We start from the raw sequence: 20,604 nt of genomic DNA, 5'->3' as shown, positions 1-20,604 counted from the left end.
GCAGGGACTTGGACCCCTAGGTTAAGAGGCGTAGCAGTTTTATAGGGGCCAGTGGCCAATGAGATTGTAACACACACAGAAAGTTGCATAGTCATGTCAGTCCCCAAGCAGGTGGCCAATTGAATTACAATTTGCCCTATAGTAACTGTTTGAACTAGCCTATCACTCTGGTCAGAATTGGCGCGCAAGTTTGGCAGGCAAAAGGCGGGGTTTGCATTCTTGGGCGGTTAGGGGTTCCGCATTCCTATTTGAGCCGGTTTCCAGTAAGGGTGTGCTCAGCGGCTTGACTAGGGTGGGGGAGTGTCTTAAGCAATAAGTAGGTCATGTGGGGGTTATACATGAGATGGTGGGTGTAGCACAAAATGGAGTTAGTCTTGCTCTGCTTGTCCAGGGGTAGGGGATTTTTGTTAAATTCCTTGGGTCCCACACACATTAAATCTTTATGATATCGGTCTGTATTACTCTATAAAAAGGCAGAGGCAAGGAAAGGGTGAGATCCATAGATACATGGGACATCTGGTAACAGGATCACTGTGGTAAATACCTTTAGAAAAAAGACATCTAAGAGGGTTTTATATGACTAGCATATTTACTTCAACTACCATCTGCATTTAAGAAATTATATTGCTTCCAGAGTGTGCAAAAATTATGAACCACCTCAAAAGCATATCTGTACAATCTGTACACACATTTGTATTCTTATTTCCATTGACTAAAAGGTCCAAGTAAGGACTACAGTTTCACTAAATTGCGTAGATTTGGCTTCTGGCAGAGGGTTAGATGTGAGCAGGACTGAGCACATTAGATTTATAGTCAATTTAGTAGCCTCCGTGTGGTCAATCTAGAAGAAAAATGGTGAGTGTTTTCAGTCAAGAGTAAGGTATGAGTAACCTGAAAAATCATGAGATAAAATACATATTTTAAAATGAATTCAACATAGGCTCTAGTTAACTATGCTGCTGCTGCTACTGCACATGAACTAGAAAGGCAAGCGTTAGCCCTGGGGTCAATGAGAGGCTATGATGAATAATAGGTTTATAATCTCGATTGTGTGGGACATTCAAAACTTGACCTGATCTTCCAGGTACAAACAGGGGGAGGAGGGAAGATTTATAGTAATTTGGGAGTTTAAAGGTAGGTCTTTTAAAGGTAGTCCTTTAGATGCTCTAGGGTCTATTCAAGGAAAGGGTTTAGATGTGTCAGGGATTATCACATCAGAAGACTGTGGAATCCAGTATCTATAGTATCCCATGGGACCAAGAACTGTTTTTAACAATTATCCAGGTAAAATCATGAATAGCTTCCAGTCTTTGAAGGGAAAGAGACTACCCATTTTGTCTGAAGTTATAGCCTAGTTAATACATGTAGGTCTGACAAAATTGGAATTCATAGGTAGATACTTTGTGTTTCTTTTATGGTAGCGTTATTCTCAAGTGAAGGGAATTAAATTCTGTAAGACTCTCAGCATAACAGAAGATCATCAACATATTGTATATAAGTGGATTCCTGGGACTTGGATGTTTGTAAGTTTATGATTAAGTATTTGTAAGGAGTAAGAAGGTACTTCTGTAAACTCTAGGGCCTAACTATTCAAGCATATTGTTGATTTTCTCAAGCGAATGCAAACAGATACCATAAGTCTTGGGTGTAAGTATATATATCAAGAATGCTGGGTGTAGATCTAATGCCATAATGTAAATAGCTATGTCGGTGTGCAAGGAGAAGACGATATTGGGGCTGGGGATCCCTGAGAAGCAAAGAAGCAAAACCTTTCAATAGCTTTAAAAACTTCAACAAAGCAGTAGCTGTACCTATTTACTTTTTTGGTGGGTAGGACAGGGCTAATACAAGGGCTAATACAGAGACTAATGAGTTGTTTTAGGGGATACACAGATATAATGCACAACAGCTCTTGAGTATTCTCTGTCTCTTTTTCTTAAGTTTGTTTGTTTGTTTGTTTATTTTGAGAGAGTGCAGGGGCACGTGTCCAATCAGGAGAGGGGCAAAGAGAGAGAAGGCTAGAGAATCCCAAGCAGGCTCTGTGATGTCAGCACAGAGCCAGAGGTGAGGCTCAAACACGTAAACTGTGAGATCATGACCTGAGCTGAAAGCAACAGTCAGACACTTAACTGACTGAGCAACCCGGTGCTCCAAGTATTCTCTCTTTTTAGTGGGTATTGGGTTAATTTCACTAAGGGCTCAGCCAGGTCGGTTGAGGTCATTAAGGGTTCAGTCTCATTTATGTGTCTGACATCTCAACTGTTTTTACCACAGAAGCTCCTGGAGACAAATTCAGAGAGTGAGAAATCAATACAGGAGGTTTCATCGAATTATAGACTGAATTTTTGTCCAGAAAGTGGCTGTCTGATCCAAATTGAATAAATAATCCCATTTTTAAAGTAGATTTTGTCCTAGCAGATTCACTGGAGTGAAATCCCTAAGCAGAAAAGCCTGATGACTATAGTGCAATGTCCCAGACAGACAGGAAGTAGATGAGTTGAGAAGCTTGAGGGCTATTTGAGATTCTTAGCCCTGAAATCTTGTTATTCCAAGGAAGGAATAACACAACAGTCATAAAGTCAACTAGATATAGAATATATTAGTTATGCAAATTGCATGGAAAGATTTCCTTTTCATAGTAAGGGCAATTTTGGGCAGAACAGAAATGATTTATTCTTACAGGGTGTTATTCTGTTAGACAAATCCCCCCACCCCCTTATTGATTGATTGATTGATATTCTTCTCAGTTAAGGCAGAGTTAATGTTCTTCCCTTGTTCTTTTTCTTATGATATGAATGTGTTTTCTTCTACACATTCAAGAGAGGTGACCTTGTTGCTTAATCTGAAGAGGTATTAATTTGGTCTGCAATTTTTCTTTTTATGTAGTCCAAGTGTCTTCAGAGCTTTTTGTTTTGTTTTTGTTTTTCTAGGGTTTTTTTTTTTTTTTTTGCTAGCTTTTGTAATTCAGACAGGAAGCAAATGAACATCTTAATCTTCTGTTTCCTTATTAAATCTGCCACTTCAGCTTTAAAACCATCAACCAAGATGCATAGGTAGTTATAATGTTTTCTCTGATTGAGATTAGTATAGTTTCTAAAGATGGATAAATTTATTTATTTTTCCTGTTTACAGGACCTGATTTTTGACCAATTTTTATAGAAAAGACTTCAGAGATAGCAGCTAAGAGATCTTATACTCTTTTATGTCCTTTTTATCATCTATTTATGTTCAAATTTCGATCAATGCTTTCATATAATTCTTTAATCAGTCTGTCCTCTTTTTTTTTAATAAAACCAGATTTTTTTTTCTGGGTCTTACAAGGAGATATATTAATTGGTAAAGAACAGGGAATATCAAATTAACATGATTCAAAGAAAAATTTCAATTCTTCATTAAAATTTTGTTTTTCAGTGTGAGTTAGAAAAGTTGATTCTATAGGTCTGAACATCATCAATGTTTGAAGGTACAATTCCACTGGAGTTGGGGTGATGTTCTTCTCCACTTACCCTTGAAGATATTGTGAGGAGTTATGGTCAGTAAGAGGGTTATGTATATGAAGGGTCAGTAGAGGGAAGAGAAGAGGGTCCAGTGAAGGGACAGCAAGAGGAACAGATCAAGGAGAGAGGAGATAATCAATAAACAGGAGGCAGGCCCTGAGTTGAGTCAGGAGAAGAAGAGAGTTTAAGTTTGGATTTTAGATCCTGATGTTCTTATTAGTCTTCTTTAAGCAGTTTTAAAGAAAGAAAATTTAAATTTCTGATTTTTTACTTTACAAATATTTTTTAAATGAATGTAGAGTTGACACATAATATCATGTTACTTTCGGGAATTCAACATAGTGATTCTACAATTACATACCTTTTGAAGTGCTCACCACAATAAGTGTAGTTACAATCTGTCACCAGACAACATTATTGACTATAGCCCCTATGCTGTACTTTTCTTCTCAGTGACTTATTTATTGTATAGCTGGAGATTTGTACCTCTTAATCCCCTTCACCAATTCTGCTCATCCCCCCACATCCCTCCCCCTGGGAAACCACCAGTTTGTTCTTTATATTTATGAATCTGATTCTGTTGTTTAAGTTTCATTTTCAGATTCCACATAGAAGTGAAATCATATGGTATTTGTCTTCTTCTATCTGATTTATTTCAATTAGCATAATATTCTTTGAGTCCATACATATTGTCACACATGAAATTTTTCTCTTAAAAGCCTCTTCAAATAAATTTGTTGTATGCTGACAATAGCATATTTGGAGTCTTTGAGTGTCCACTACACAGTGGATTGTCCTATATATGCGTCTCAGGTGCTCCAGGGTGGCCACTGAAACTCTGAATTGTTCTTGGGAAAATCCTGCCAGAATTTCAAGCATTTGGTGCCATTTGGCCCATGACATTTGTACATGTAGGAAAACTTAACAATGATGGCAGGTTCATTGAGTGACTACAAATTGCCCATTTTGAAATAACGATAATAAATGGTAGACAAACATTTGGGTCCTGAGAATTTCAGGACTACTCCACCACCTCATTCAGAACTCTGAGTAGTGAAACAAATAAAAGGTTTTCACACAGGGAAATTAAGAGGAATAAAGCTTAGACAGTGTGTATGCAAGAGTGAAGCCCTAGTCAGGAGCACAGTAGACTCATTGTTCAGTCATTAGGACTTAGGAGAAATGACTAGGGGCAAACATATATGTTCAGTATGCAGTGTGTAACTGGAGGTTCATATCTTTTTCTACTGCCTCAAAACTTTTCAACCATGGCTGCTCATGAGAATAATCAGAAAAGCTTTAAAAATATGATTATTCTGTCTCTGTCTCTCAAAAAAAAAAAAAAAAGGTTAAAAAAGGGAGGCCGCACCTGGGTGGCTCAGTTGGTTAAGTGTCCGACTTTGGCTCAGGTCATGATCTCATGGTTTATGAGTTCAGGCCCTGCGTCAGGCTCTGTGCTGACAGCTCAGAATCTGGAGCCTGCTTTGGATTCTGTGTCTCCCTCTCTCTCGGCCCCTCCCCTACTTGTGTTCTGTCTCTCAAAAATAAATTAAAAAAAATGAATATCAAGCACTGCCCTAACCCCAGAGTGATTTACAATCAATGTTTTCTATTTTTTTAATTTTTATTTATTTTTAATACAATTTATTGTCAAATTGGCTTACATACAATACCCAGTGCACATCCCAACAAGTGCCCTCCTCAATGACCATCACCCACTTTCCCCTCTTCCCCACCCCACCCCACCCATCCACCCTCAGTTTGTTCTCTGTATTTAAGTCTCTTGTGGTTTTCCTCCCTCCCTCTCTGTTTGTAACTATTTTTTCCCCTCCCCTTCCCCCATGGACTTCTGTTAAGTTTCTCAAGATCCACATATGAGTGAAAACATGTGATATCTGTCCTTTTTTGACTGACTTATTTCGCTCAGCATAATACCTTCCAGTTCCATCCATGTTGCTGCAAATGACATGATTTCATTCTTTCTCATTGCTAAGTACTATTCCATTGTATATATAAACCACATCTTCTTTATCCATTCATCAGTTGATGGACATTTAGGCTTTTTTCCATAATTTGGCTGTTGTTGAAAGCACTGCTATAGATATTGGGGTACACGTGCCCCCATGCATCAGCACTCCTGTATCCCTTGGGTAAATTCCTAGTATTGCTATTTCTGGGTCATAAGGTAGTTCTATTTTTAATTTTTTGAGGAACCTCCACTCTGTTTTCCAGAGCAGCTGCACCAGTTTGCATTCCCACTAACGGTGCAAGAGGGCTTCCATTTCTCTACACCCTCGGCAGCATCTATACTTCCCTGGTTTGTTTGGTTTAGCCACTCTGACTGGTGTGAGGTGGTATCTCAGTGTGACTTTGATTTGTATTTCCCTGATGATGAGAGATGTTGAGCATCTTTTCATGTGACTGTTTGCCATCTGGATGTCTTCTTTGGAAAAATGTCTATTCATGTCTTTTGCCCATTTCTTCACTGGATTATTTGGTTTTTGGGTGTGGAGTTTGGTAAGTTCTTTATAAATTTTGGATACTAACCCTTTATCTGATATGTCATTTGCAAATATCTTTTCCCATTCCATCAGTTGCCTTTTAGTTTTGTTGATTGTTTTCTTTGCAGTGCAGAAGCATTTTATCTTGTTAAGGTCCCAATAGTTCATTTTTGCTTTTAACTCCCTTGCCTTTGGAGATATGTTGAGTAAGAAATTCCTGTGGCTGAGGTCAAAGAGGTTGTTGCCTGCTTTCTCCTCTAGGGCTTTGATGGTTTCCTGTCTCACATCCATTTAGGCCTTTCACCCATTTTGAGTTTATTTTTGTGAATGGTAAGCAAGTGGTCTAATTTCATTCTTCTGCATGTTGTTGTCCAGTTCTCCCAGCACCATTTGCTAAAGAGACTTTTTTCCTTTGGATACTCTTTTTTGCTTTGTCAAAGATTAGTTGGCCATACATTTGGGGGTCTAATTCTGGGGTCTCTATTCTATTCCATTGGTCTGTCTGTTTTCTGCCAATACCTTACTGTCATGATGATTATAGCTTTGTAGTAGAGGTTAAAGTCTGGGATTGTGATGCCTCCCACTTTGGTTTCCTTCTTCAGTGTTACTTTGGCTATTTGAGGTCTTTTGTGGTTCCATACAAATTTTAGGATTGCTTGTTCTAGCTTTGAGAAGAATGCTGGTGCAATTTTGATTGGGATTGCATTGAATGTGTAGATTGCTTTGGGTAGTATTGACATTTTAACAATATTTATTCTTCCAATCCATGAGCATGGAATGTTTTTCCATTTCTTTGTATCTTCTTCAATTTCCTTCATAAGTTTTCTATAGTTTTCAGCATACAGATATTTGGTTTATTCCTAGGTATTTTATGGTTCTGGGTGCAGTTATGAATGGGATCAGTTTCTTTATTTCTCTTTCTGTTGCTTCATTATTGGTGTATAAAAATGCAACCGATTTCTGTACATTGATTTTGTACCCTGCAACTTTGCTGAATTCATGTATCAGTTACATGTCTTTTGGTGGAGTCTTTCAGGTTTTCCATGTAGAGTATCAAGTCGTCTGCAAAAAGTGAAAGTTTGACTTCTTCTTTGCCAGTTTTGATCCTTTTATTTAATTTTTTTGTCTGATTGCTGAGACTAGGACTTCCAATAATATTATAAACAACAGTGGTGAGAGTGGACATCCCTATTGTGTTCTGATCTCAGGGGGGAAGTTCTCAGTTTTTCCCCATTGAGGATGATATTAGCTATGGACTTTTCATATATGGTTTTTATGATGTTTTAGTATGTTCCTTCTATCCGGACTTTCTTGAGGGTTTTTATTAAGAAAGATGTTGTATTTTGTCAAATGCTTTTTCTGCATCTATTGACAGGATCATATGGATCTTATCCTTTCTTTTATTAATGTGGTATATCACATTGACAATCAATGTTTTTTAACTCCCTCACTTAGCTCCCTAAGTGACTCTAATATATCTCAAGAATCTCTGTAATTCACCAAGCTTCTGCAATAACTCAAACAATTCTCCTTTAAATAGGAAAATCTGGTTTGGGCTTTATATATTAAAAGTCTTCTTTGTTCTTCCCCACTGGTTTAATAAGTCAGTTCTTTGACAAGTGTATTATCTTTGTGTGGTTCACCCAAGGAATCTGTGAAAACAGTGTGAAAATTTCCGAATGAGGAAAGCTAAGAATGAAAGTTTGGCAATGATGTCTCTTTGAATATTTGAGCCATTCAGTGCCAGAGTAACTTAGCAAGATCATGGAAGTATACTTTGTTATTTATATAAACTCAAGAGCAGAATATGGTCTAATCTGTTCAACTATTTGAATTTAAGCCCTGCAACAGAATGTCTCTAGATATTTATTTTGGTGCTGATTTTGACTACACAGGATGGATGGTCTTACTAGTTTTTGTTTAATAAGCTCTTCTGACAAATGAATTATTTTTAAAATTGTAAATTTTTAAGAAACACTTTTAAACATCTCTGGTGGCAAAGGAAACAAAAAGGAAAATGAACTATTGTGACTTCATCAAGACTAACAACTTCTGCACAGTGAAGGAAATAATCAACAAAACTAAAAGGCAACTGATGAAGATGGGAGAAGATATTTGCAGATGATATATCTGATAAAGGGTTAGTATCTAAAATATGTCAAGAACTTATCAAACTGGACATCCCAAAACAAATAATCCAGTGATAAAATGGGCAGAAGACATAATAAACATTTCTCCAAAGAAGACATACAAATGCCTAGCAGACATATGAAAAGATGCTCAACATCATTCTTCATCAGGAAACTACAAATCAAAACTACAATGATATACCACCTCACACCTGTCAGAGTGGCTAAAATTAACAAAGGAAACAACAGATGTTGGTGAGGATGTGAAGAAAGGGGAACCCTCTTACAGTTGGTGGTGGGAATGCAAACTGGTGCAGCCATTGTGGAAAACAGTACGGAGGTTCCTCCAAAAGTTAAAAATAGAACTACCCCATAATTCATCAGTTGCACTACTAGGTACTTACCCAAAGGATATAAAAATATGAATTTGAAGGGCACATGCACCCAATGTCTATAGCAACATTATCAACAATAGCCATATACGGAAAGAACCTAAATGTGCTTCAACTGATGAATGGATAAAGAAGATGTGGTTATATATACAATGGAATATTAGTCATAAAAAAGAATGAAATGTTGCCATTTGCAGCAACGTGGATGGAGCTAGAGTACATTAGGCTAAGTGAAATAAGTCAGTCAGAGAAAGACAAATACCATATGATTTCACTCATATGTGGAATTTAAGAAACAAGAGAGATGAACATGAGGGAAAGGAAAAAAAGATGGAAGAAAATTATAAGAAACTCTTAAATACAGAGAAGAAATTTTATATATTAACTAAATTAAATTTTTATAACTATCATAGATGTGAGAATGCCAGAATATGAGAAATAAATATAAAAGAGATTTTGTTCTTATTCCCTCTGTAGTGATCAGGAGATGTGTTCTCTCTACTTATGTTTTCTTTTTAAAATTTAGGTATTGAGTCTCCCAGTGTATAAGGCATTGATGACACATAGGCCCACTATTCTAAAGGCACTGAAGTAGTATAAACCAAGTTATGTATGTCCTAGTATGCATTTAGTATTTTTTTCCTTTCATATTCATTTTGCTGTGTTACAGGTACCTGTGATGAAGTATTTCATAGTGTATTTGTTCTAACAAAGGACTGTTGTTCAAGGACCACCAATCCCTAGTCTATATGGATATAAAATCTTTAGTAACAATTAAAGAATATTGCTCAAAAAGAATGCTGCTCATTATATAAACATTCTATGTAATTAAATTTAATAATTCCTACATAAAGTTTAGCATGACAAAAGTAAAGCTGTTTTAATGGATAACAGCCATTCTTTTGAAAATTAAAACACTGAGAAGCTTAATGAACCTCCCTCCCTCCCCCTTCTCTCTCTCTCTCTCTCTCTCTCTTTTTCTAGACTTTTGACTGAGTTCTGCCCAGTAGGATATGGTCCGAGGTTATGTGCCCTGCCATGATAGTTTACTTGACTAGACCCTAGCATCCTATGATTTAATCAAACACTAATCTAAGTTTGCTAATGTGGGTGGGGTTAACATCTAATCAGTTGACTTTAAGTAAAAGAGATTGCCCTGATTGATGTGAATATATCTAATCCAATCAGTTGAAGGCCTTAGGAACAAATTTCAGTTCCTCAGAGAAAAAGAAATTCTGCCTCAAGATGGAGTCAATGCTTCTCTGAGTTCTAGCAGCCTGATCTATGGATTTTAGACTTGTCAGGCCTGCAATTGTGCAAGCCAATTCCTTAAAAATAAATCTCTTATTTTATTAAAATTATTTATTAAAAAACTTTTGTAATGATTAGAGAGACAAAGCACACTGGGGGAGGGACAGAAAGAGGGAGGCACAAAATCCAAAGCAGGCTCCAGGCTCTGAGCCGTCAGCCCAGAGCCTGATGTGGTGGGGGTCATGACCTGAGCCAAAGTCGCAGGCTTAATCAACTGGGCCACCCAAGAGCTCCTAAAATTATTTAAATCAATTCCTGATTTGCAGAACAGAATTATCCCTTGTTGCAGAGATTTGGACTAGTTTTTAACATATCATAACAGGGAATTATTTTGTACATAAATTTACATTTTTAAGGAATACAGAAAAGGCTTTGAGATTTTTATTTTTGAACAGGAAGATTGAATATTTATTAAAACTTTATAGCTGGGCATATTGACCAAAGAAATAACATGAAAAGATTAAACACATTATTTCCCCCTTAAATAAATTCAATGAAGCAGAGTATGAATAAGTGTGTAGTTTAGTTAATAGTAATGTATCGATGTTAATTCCTTAGTTGTGACCAGCTGTACTAAAATAATGTAAGATATTAATAGGGGACCTGGATAAGGGATAAGTGGGAACTCTATACTAAGCAAGTTTTTGGTAATCTAAAATTACTCTAAAATTAAAACTTTACATTTTTTTTTTTTTCAATGTTTATTTATTTTTGGGACAGAGAGAGACAGAGCATGAATGGGGGAGGGGCAGAGAGAGAGGGAGACACAGAATCGGAAACAGGCTCCAGGCTCTGAGCCATCAGCCCAGAGCCCGACGCGGGGCTCAAACTCACAGACCGTGAGATCGTGACCTGGGTGAAGTCGGACGCTTAACCGACTGCGCCACCCAGGCGCCCCAAAACTTTACATTTTTAAAGTCAAAGCAAAGATGGCTAAAAAAAAAAAAAAAAAAAAAAAAAAAAAGGAATGCAATTTAATTAAATTTCAAGAATAAATCCAACTAGCAAATAGACCATAATTCTTGGCAGAGAGGATCATAAAATCTCTACTAAAAAAATAGACAAGTATAGTATCAGGAATTTGGTAGTCATGCAATCAGAACAAAAGTATAAGATGATATTTAGTGTTTCTGATACAAGTTTTTCTCTGTCTTCCCTCAGTAGATATTTAGACACAGCCATAATGTTCAACTTTGCCTTCTTTAGCCAAGATTCTTGGGTAATAGATCTCCCTTCTCTGTTTCCATGGCAGACCATCTGCCTTTTGTTCACAAAGTAAGTTTCTTTCCAAACAGCGTGGTTAAAATAAATTGAGCTTCCTTTTAAAACATTATAGTTCTTTCAATTCTACTTCCCTAAGATTATTCTCAAACCAGTGTTTTCAAGTTTGGGTTGTTTCCATCTCTTTTTCTTTTTTCAACAATGTTTTGAAGAGCACTTTTGTATATATAGCTTTATGTACTTTCCAACTAATTTTAACTATAATTTCTTAGACTCAGGCCAAGAAATATATATGGATTTTGGTGCATTTTGTTAAATTGTCCTTTGTATTTGATTCACTTCACATTTCCAAAAGCAGTGGGTAGGAATGCTCATTTCCTGACATACCTGGCAATTTGGTTTCACCATTAATTATGTTTTTGAAAATGGGCAAATTAACAATGGTATCTCTTGGTTTGCCATTTTCCCCCCCTCCCTGTGAATTTCCCACTTCTGTTCTTTGCTCAGGCATTCTGATTTTCAGACATCAGTTTCTGTAATTTGATTAATTTGTGCACAAACTCTTCAGTTAGTGCTGAGAAAATCTGCTCTCTGAGCCTAAAGGCCTACACAGTGGTGAATTCACCTAGCAAGCCATCTTGAGGCCCTGACCTCCTCAGGCAACACATTTCTTTCTTAAACCATGGTCCTTGACATTTAAAATTAAAGAGGAATCACTGATTGTTGCCTTTCTATTGTGCTGTACACTTAATGACTTCTTCAAACATTAGCGCCCCCTCCTTTCTTCTTCACCAAACTCAGAAATAGCTTATTTTCACCATTAGCCATCTGCCAACTTACATTTTTGTCCCCTAGAGCTCGTGCCCATCACCACTTTGGGCATATTGGGCATTGGGTAAGTGTGGCCATTTCATTTAATCTTCACTCTGCATGTGCCAAAGTGTCCATTCTTCTCCAACCCCCATTCAAGAAACACGGTATATTTTGGTTTTCTCTCTAAATATATACATTTTTAAGTTTTTGAAAGCATAAATAATGTTAATTCAAGCTGTTTCTTCAGAGCATATGTGTTGTAGTATGGTTTTGTTTTAGTCCTTTAGCAGAAAGACTGAACTAACATGCTAGATTTTGCTCATTCTTCTTTTGCTCTCAATAATAATAAAATTTATGCCTAAAAAGCTTTTCTCAAAGCTCTTTCTTTTAGGTCTTTTGTGTGATATATATATATATATATATATATATATATATATACACACACACACACACACACACACACACACATACACACACACACATATATATATATGTATATATATATATATATATATATATATATATATATAATCTGTTTCTCTAACCCCTTTCCCATATGGATTTTGAAGTCTTATGAAATTCCTTTTGATATTTATCTCGCCTTCCCTCACCACTTTATGTATGTGACTAGTAAGGAATAATAATTCACAGAATCCCAGAAGTTTCTCAGTCACTGTCTTGAAGCAGAATGCTATTTAAATATATTTCGGAAGAGCTGTTTGTAAAATGAAAATGAATGTCATACCAGGCTTTATGGATGTTCTATTGAGAAAATAGATTTAGCCTTAGAAACCATAGTGTTACCATTTTCAGGTATTGACTGAGCTGTGGCAAATCTCCATCCAAAAGAGATCGTGTAAATGTAACACAACAGGTCAAACTTTGCGACTGTTCAAAGCCCGAGTTTTGTGCTGAACCAGAACTAGCAAGGCATAGTTACCATCTATACTATGTCCTCCTCTCTTTTACAACATGGTTAAATTAATCTCTGACTAAGCATTAACCTTAAGAAATTTTCAAAGGAGAGTATTACTCTAGCATGGTGGGCAAGTTTTATATAATTTTCATTTGTCCTCATCTGTCCTTTCCTGATGTACTTCATTTTCCCATGCTTAATCTTAGCACAAACTATGGCAATTAAGACTTGCTTAGTTATTGTGATTGGCAGTTTTTTGGCTTAGGGACTTTAAGCACTTTAAATGTAGTGAAAGAGTTAAAAATAAAGAAATATAAATATAAACATAAATTATCTATATCTATATCTATATCTGTATATCTATATTTATATCTATCTATCTATCTATCTATCTATCTATCTATCTATCTATATAAAGGCCTTACACTAATTGAATATCACTCCTATCAGGTCAAATGGAGTGTTTAAAAAAAAACAAAAACTTTAATTATTCAAGCTTAAGAGTTAGGTGCACTGAGTCACAAGTCCTGGGTTTATCTGGTATATTTCAATAAAATCGAGGGAGTCCTAAAAAAAAAAAAAAGTTCTACTTCTTGGAACCCTTGGAATTAGGCAGTCTATGATTTCATGCTTTTCTCCTGTACTTGACAGTTATTTTTCCTGGGTCTTTACTTTGAAGCCTTCTGTGTCTTTCAAGGTTTTTGGCATACAATAGAAATTGCATGTCTTTTCCAAAGGAAGTTTTTCCCTTTAGCTTTGTTAAAAAATTATATTAGGTCACCTTTTATAGAATTCTATCACTTACTGTATTTAACTATTTTAAGCCTAGGAAAGCCTATCACTAAGACATCATGGAGGGTATATCAAGGGGCAATGCAAGCTATTATCCTAGACCAATGTTGTCTTTTATTCTCTTTATTATTCTCTTTATTATTGTCTATTCTCTTTAGACAATTCTCTTTATTATTGTCTTTGTATCTGTCTTATATCCTTTCAGCCATTTTAGATGAGTGAAAAATTAGAGGACAGAAAATGTTGGAAAATAGGATCAGATCTTCCAGTAGGAGTAAAAGATCCAATTAATTAAAAATAATTTAAAACTTTTCAGAAATTACTTATGTTTTGAAATAAGTCTAGGGACACCTGGGTGACTTAGGTTAAGAGTCAGACTTCAGCTCAGGTCATGATCTCATGGTTGGCGGCTTCAAGCTCCATGTGGGGCTTTGCGCTGACAGCGCAGAACCTGTTTGAGATTCTCTCTGTCTCTTTGTCTCTCTTTCCCTCTCCTGCTCATGTTCGCTGGCGCTCTCTCTCTCTCAAAATAAATAAATAAACATTAAATGAGCCCAGATGGCATCTTCTCCTGGAATTCTTTCCTTTCACCATCTGATAATATAAAAGACCTTTATAAAACTCAGCTTATATTTGTCACAACTCAATTTGATTTTAATTATTTGTTTCTGTTCATTGAGTGTGGTCTGTATCACATATGACTGTATCCCCAGCTTCTAGCACAGCACTCTTATATGGTAAGCACCAAACAAGGTTTTATAATTAAAAGTAATGGTTTTTAAGGGCTTTTCTCTCTGCCATGACATAATTGAGTATAGAGTACTACCTATATGGAATCCTTATTTAATCCTCTTATACAGCTTAAGTGGGAGGTTGTATTATTGCCCCATTTTTATGATGATAACCTGAAGCATAGACAGTAGAGTTAAGTGTCTTACTAAAAGTCATATAATGATTAAGCAGTAGCATTAAGATTCAAAACAAATAAGTACTCCCATCCCTAATAACCACCATTGTATACTGTTCCTCAGTGAACAAATGGTGCTTCCTAATTTTGACTAGAATCCTAAGATGCCTCAAAAGTCTAATTTTGATCCTTAGCATATTTAGAAAGTAAATATCTGATAAATGCTATCAGATAAAGCTGCAGCAATATTGAGAGGTCTCCTCTTTTACCTTTGTTGGACAAGCTGATGTGGAATTAAAGATCTGAGAGCTGGGCATCCAGAAAGAAGAGAAATTTATATATATAAATATTAGATATATTTATATATATAAATTTATATAATAGATATGTTATATATATGTTTATTTTTTTTATTTTGAGAGAGAAAGAGGAGAGAGAGCATGAACAGGGGAGGGGCAGAGACAGAGGGACAGAGAGAGAATCCCAAGCAGGCTCCATGCTGTTAGCGTGGAGGCTGATTTGGGGCTCAAACTCATGAATTGTTATATCATGACCTGAGCTGAAACCAAGAGTCCAACATTTAACTGACAGAGCCACCCAGGCTCCCAGGAACAGAAATTTTAAAGGAAACATGGTTATCAGGTAAATCTGATAATTAGCCCTGAATACTCAAACTTTTCTGGTCAACTAGTTTCTCCTACATGATTTTAGCATGCATGCATGGTTTGCATACTTTTAAACTTCACATCACATCAAGGGCCTTTACTATTCTGTGTTTTAGTGTAGTTATCATTGTATTCCTCTTGACCTTTTCTTAAGTTTTCAGTTTAAGTGCAAACTATATCTGGTGAGAACTTTAAGTGGAAATCATTTGGAGTTATAGTACCTGCAATGCCTCTGAAATACATTAAAAAGAACAATAGCCGTGATAAAGTATTCACAGCTTCTAAAAAATGTATTCATTTATGTCTGCTGAGCATTGCTGAACAAGTTTATTTAAAGTTAAATTACCTTTATATTTCCTTGCTTCTGTTCATTTCAAAGCAGTAGGATACTATAGCCAGACTTCCCTTGAGCAACCAAAAAGTGAGAAGCTATATAAAACCCAGATATTTAACTGATTGCTTCAAACAATTGCTTTGAAAATTCAATGGTGTTTTTGATGAAAGATGAAAGGCCAGCAAGTAAAATGTTCTATCATGCCCATTCTTAGGGAATAAATTTTCAATCATTCATCTAATTTAAGGATATGGATATATTCAGAAAATCCTCAGATGAATTTATGATGCAACCCGAAAGCACAAACAGCATATTACAAAAATTACAACAAATAGGGTTAAAAGGGACGTTAGTACCACAATGCCAAAGGAGTTCTGTGTGGGTTCCTAATTAACCCTTTCACTGCATTGTGTCCTTTGCGTTTGCTCATGAGGTGGCGGCCGACTTCATGCTGTGCAGAATGGTGATAACTAAGCTCTATTGTACAGTTCTCTAGGCGGCTACTTCTTTAAATTGGACTGCCAGCCGGCAGCTGGGAAGTCAGCTCTGCAATATTTTAAAACTGACAGACTGGAGAAATGGGTGATTAGAGCTCAGCATGTAAAGTATTTCATTTTGAGGGGCAGTTTTTCAGAATTTTCTCCTTTTTAATAGTGAATATAAGGGAAGTCACTCTTCCATTATTTGAAAAACAACGGAATCATCTATTAACTTTTTTGCTAATAATTTAACTCTAATTTTAAATATTCCACTCCATTGTGTTTAAATTCACTTGTGGTGAGGATGGCAGTAACAATCCAATTGGAAAACTGGGTGAACCACTTTAAAAACACACAAACCTAATTATTTGATTAAATAGTATACATTTCTTTAAAATTCTGTTTTGTATTAAAAGAATAGGATAAGTTTTTTTTTTTTTGTTTTTTTTTTTTGGAGTATGTTTTGAAAATTGTCGAGACTTTCCTGTTCTACTGAAATCTTATCAGCTAATGTAAATAAACCTAGAGACAAATTTTGACTTTGTTTTTTATCCTATGTACTTGAGAAGGTTTAATATCTAGGTCAAGGTATTGTGTGACTCTGAAAGTAACTTTTCCCTATTTTATGTGCAAAAATGAAATGACATTTTCTTAAATTGTCAGCAGAGGCAATGGGATATGCATCTTTATTAGAATGCTGCAGTCCTAATGAAATTTGAGGCAGATTAATGAAAACTATCAAATATGACATAATCTTTAATCTGGGAGAGAAAATATTGTATAAAAACTGATTCATGTAAACATTGAATATACATAAAATTGATAAAGAAAAGGATAGTTTCATACCTGCCCCCAAAGGTTTGGACTTTATTCTAAACTGTAAACACCTCTAGCTCACCTCTAGATATGAACATTATTTACATTCAAGAATGGCTAATAAGTTTTTGAGCATCCATCTTGAGTAATTAAGGCTGTTTTGACACTAGTTCTAAAATTATATTCAATATTAATGCCATGTTGTAAGTCTCATATAACATATATATATGTCTATAATATATATATAACATATATATGCATATAACATATAGACATATATATGTATATAGACATATATAAATTATTGAAGTGTCATATAAAAGTAAAACTTTAAACTTTATTATTTGATATTTTTAGGTTAGTATTTTTGATTATTTTACCCTTATTAGGCTTCCACTTAAGCCACTGTTTGCTGGGGTTATGAATTTTTCCTCTATCAGTTCTATTGTAAGTAAAGAATGGCTGGTCAGAGGGAATTTGTATTGCACCAGATTGAGTTTGGTTAGAGGATGATCTAGGAGAGTTGATCTGAGTTGACTAGATAGACCAATTGAAAGGACGTGATCTCAGGATGGGGCCCTCTGTGTCCATCCTCCTTTCCTCATCTGGCCACTGTGGCCACGCAGCCCTGACTGCCCACTTAACAGTATGGATCATTAGACAAATGTGTACTAGGATGTTTGCAGTCATTCTCCATCTATGGAGCAGATGTATGTAAGTCCTATACATCTTATTCCTAAATAAATGGAAAAAGCATGATAACTTATTGTAATGCTCTTCTACAGAATGGTCATCAGTCATAAGAGTAAGCCCTGAAGGAGGCACCTGGGTGGCTCAGTTGGTTAAGCATCTGACTTCGACTTCGGTCACGATCTCACGGTTGATGGGTTTGAGCCCCGTGTCAGACTCTGTGCTGACAGCTCAGAGCCTGGAGCCTGCTTCAAATTCTGTGTCTCCTTCTCTCTCTGTCCCTCTGCTGCTCATGCTCTGTCTCTCTCAAGAATGAATAAACATTAAAAAAAAAAAAAAATGTAGGCCTTGAAGTGGACGTGGCTGTCTCTTATGCAAACAAAACCTCAGTGATATTTGTTCACTTTTTAACAGAAAAGTTTGAGAATGAGTGGAAATTATGAGGAAGATGTGCGTGATCATTTTTAATAGAGTGGTGTTAAGAGTTAATAAGGTGTGAAACAATTAGCTGAATGGCTTTGGGCTTGTTACATAATTTTTTAAAGATTATTTTACCATCTGTCAAGTAAGGATAATCATAGTATCTGATAGGATTGTTGTGAGGATGAAGTAAGGCAATATTATAAATTCCTTAGCACAATGCCTAGTATAGTAAGGGCTCAATAAATTATTTAAAAATTTATGTAATGTAATAATTGAAATCAAACAAACCAAGAAAAAATTGAATCTCAGGCTTTATACACAAAATGTAATTTCTTAAGCCATCACCATATGGCTATGTAATTATTTCCACATAATCTCACAGAATTAAATAACAAATATTTTTAAATCTTTAAATGTTTTTTTCCCCATAAGATTGTCATTTGAGAGAAGACCGACAGAGTTTCCCAAACCAAAAATAAATAAGTAAATAAATAATAAATAAAATCATCCTTTTAACTATATTTTTTCTTCAGATATATAGTTTTAACTACAAATGCAGAATATTGCAGAAGGTATTCTACCTTTTACCATGGTTTTTCCAAACATAGTGTCTATTTCTTCTGAGGAGTTGGTATATTAGCAATGAAGTATATTGTATTTAACTAGTAATCAAACATATATTACATAAATATGTATGTACACATAAATGTATAATATATATATATATATATATATATATATATATATATATATATATATATAAAATGGTCATGTGAGGTTTTCTTATAAGGCTTTGATGTTAGAAGGAATTTCCAAAAGTAATTATAAAATTCATTGCTTTTCTTGGTATGATGTTTTTATGCCAAAGTTATAAAACATTTTGGCTGTCTGTAACAAGTCAGCAATGTATGATTTAATTTCTATTTTCATTTCTTTGTATTTTTAGACAAAGCATTTCCTATTTAAATCAGATAAGTATTTTCTAACGTTCTAGGACTTTACTTAATTCACTGGGCATATGGTGGCTTAATTCACCTATTCATCTCCCGCCCCATTTCCAGACCCATCCTAATAGCAGTCACTGTTTTCCTCATCTTCTAAACTGAGCATCTGAGTCTGCGTCTCCGCTTTAAAAAGCAAAAACAACCCTGTAATAAAATATCCAAGCTGCTACGGGAAATGATTAAAATGCTGTAAACAGACTAAGGACACATATTTTTGTATAATCTTTGAAATTGAAACAGCTATTGCTAGTTAAAAGGATAATTTCCTTCTGCTTGCCTTCGAAGATTAGTACTATATTTCAAATAGTAAAAGAGAAAGATTCTTACCTTGCTACTTTTGATTAGGAAAGGCAATTGTGGGCAGATGAAAGATCAGAAAAACCTCTATAAGATTCTTTCTTCAGAGGTAATGGAACTTGGGACCTTTGAACCAATTAAAGATGTTTTTCATTTTAAGATTCTACTTCTCGGGTGTTGAATATCAGTTCAAAGCTGGATTGAAAATCAGAGATGTGCACAAATCTCATACTGGCTCAAGCAGTTCCAAAATATTCCAGCAACTCACTGAGGCATTGAAAGCCATGTTTTCATCTCAGTCTGAGATTCTTAAGCTGCCAAGAAACTACAGGGGGTGGGATTTTATCCCAAGATATCATTCATAACACAGATGCCAGAGTCAGCCACTGACATCCCTGGCTGGTTCTGTGGAACTCCAGTCAACAGCTGGCTGCTTGCACTGCCAAAACAATCCACAATATTTTGGGCTTCCCAGCTTTTCAGAGAGATGGGAAGCATATAGTTATTCCATTTCCACTGTTGTAACGAAAGCCAGAAGATGCCATTGAAAAATGATTTGCAGCTTGGAAGAAGGAAGATAAACTATCAGTGGTATAATCATGGTCACCAATAGCCTGTGAGCAAATAAGGAAAAGGAGTCCCCCTCTTAGAAGATATAGGCTCTTAAGAGCAAGGCCGAGTCATCAGATGTCATTTTTGTGTGAAAGAAAATATGCCTCCTTCTGTAGGCAGAGAGGAGAGCTTTGTGCACTCCACTCACCATATGACCACTGTAGGTGGTGAACCTGAATCTCATAGGCCTCTAGGGCCCAGATGAATTTCTTTTTTAGGAAGTATTGATGCAGCAATTATAATACCTTTGGGCATTCTTAACTTATTTACCCAGATTTGCTCTCATCATCATTGCTCAGATATCCACCTTTAAATATCAGAAGGGAAAAGCCCATCAATATATGTGGTTTTCCCCCTAGGTAACACAGATCCTAAATATCAGGTGCATGTAAGAACTAGGATTCCAACATGATCTGATCTGTTATCATACAGTGAGCTTTACTTTAAAAATGTTCTGGGTTTATAAGAAATAATTAAAGGCATGCCAAAATTAGATCCCTACAATCACAATAGTTTGTAAGATCAGTGAAGGTGCTTGTGTTAGTCCTAGCTATACCATCATTTGCTGTGCTATTGGCACAAAACATGTGTTTGATGAATCATTATTGGCAGAAAGAAGGAAGTAAGGAAAGGAAGGAGGGAGAAAAGGAGGATGGAAGATAAAGGGTGAAGGTTTTTTAAAAAGCTTTTAAAAGTGTAATATCATTTAGAAAGTAAAGCTGACTGGATTTTTTGAAATTTCTAACAGAATTCTTTTACCTGCAGAAGATTAAAAGACAATTTTAATGTAAAAGATAAAGATTAA

The 20,604-nt window shown here is 35.6% G+C and overlaps 1 long non-coding RNA gene across 1 annotated transcript in view; it reads right to left on the bottom strand.

Moving 5' to 3' along the window:
• The window catches only part of LOC147579993 (uncharacterized), a 59,107-nt gene extending 39,418 nt beyond the window's left edge, over positions 1-19,689 (bottom strand). Inside the window, exon 1 of the long non-coding RNA XR_015252406.1 lies at positions 19,218-19,689. This is a non-coding gene — a long non-coding RNA (uncharacterized LOC147579993). The remainder of the gene's footprint in view (positions 1-19,217) is intronic.
• Positions 19,690-20,604: the final 915 nt, after the last annotated feature.

The sequence above is a fragment of the Puma concolor genome, chromosome B3, assembly GCF_028749965.1.
Source record: "Puma concolor isolate L17-30 chromosome B3, mPumCon1.1.hap2, whole genome shotgun sequence".
NCBI lineage: Eukaryota > Metazoa > Chordata > Mammalia > Carnivora > Felidae > Puma > Puma concolor.
Note: the sequence above shows the minus strand (reverse complement) of the source record. Positions and strands in the feature narration are given on the sequence as shown.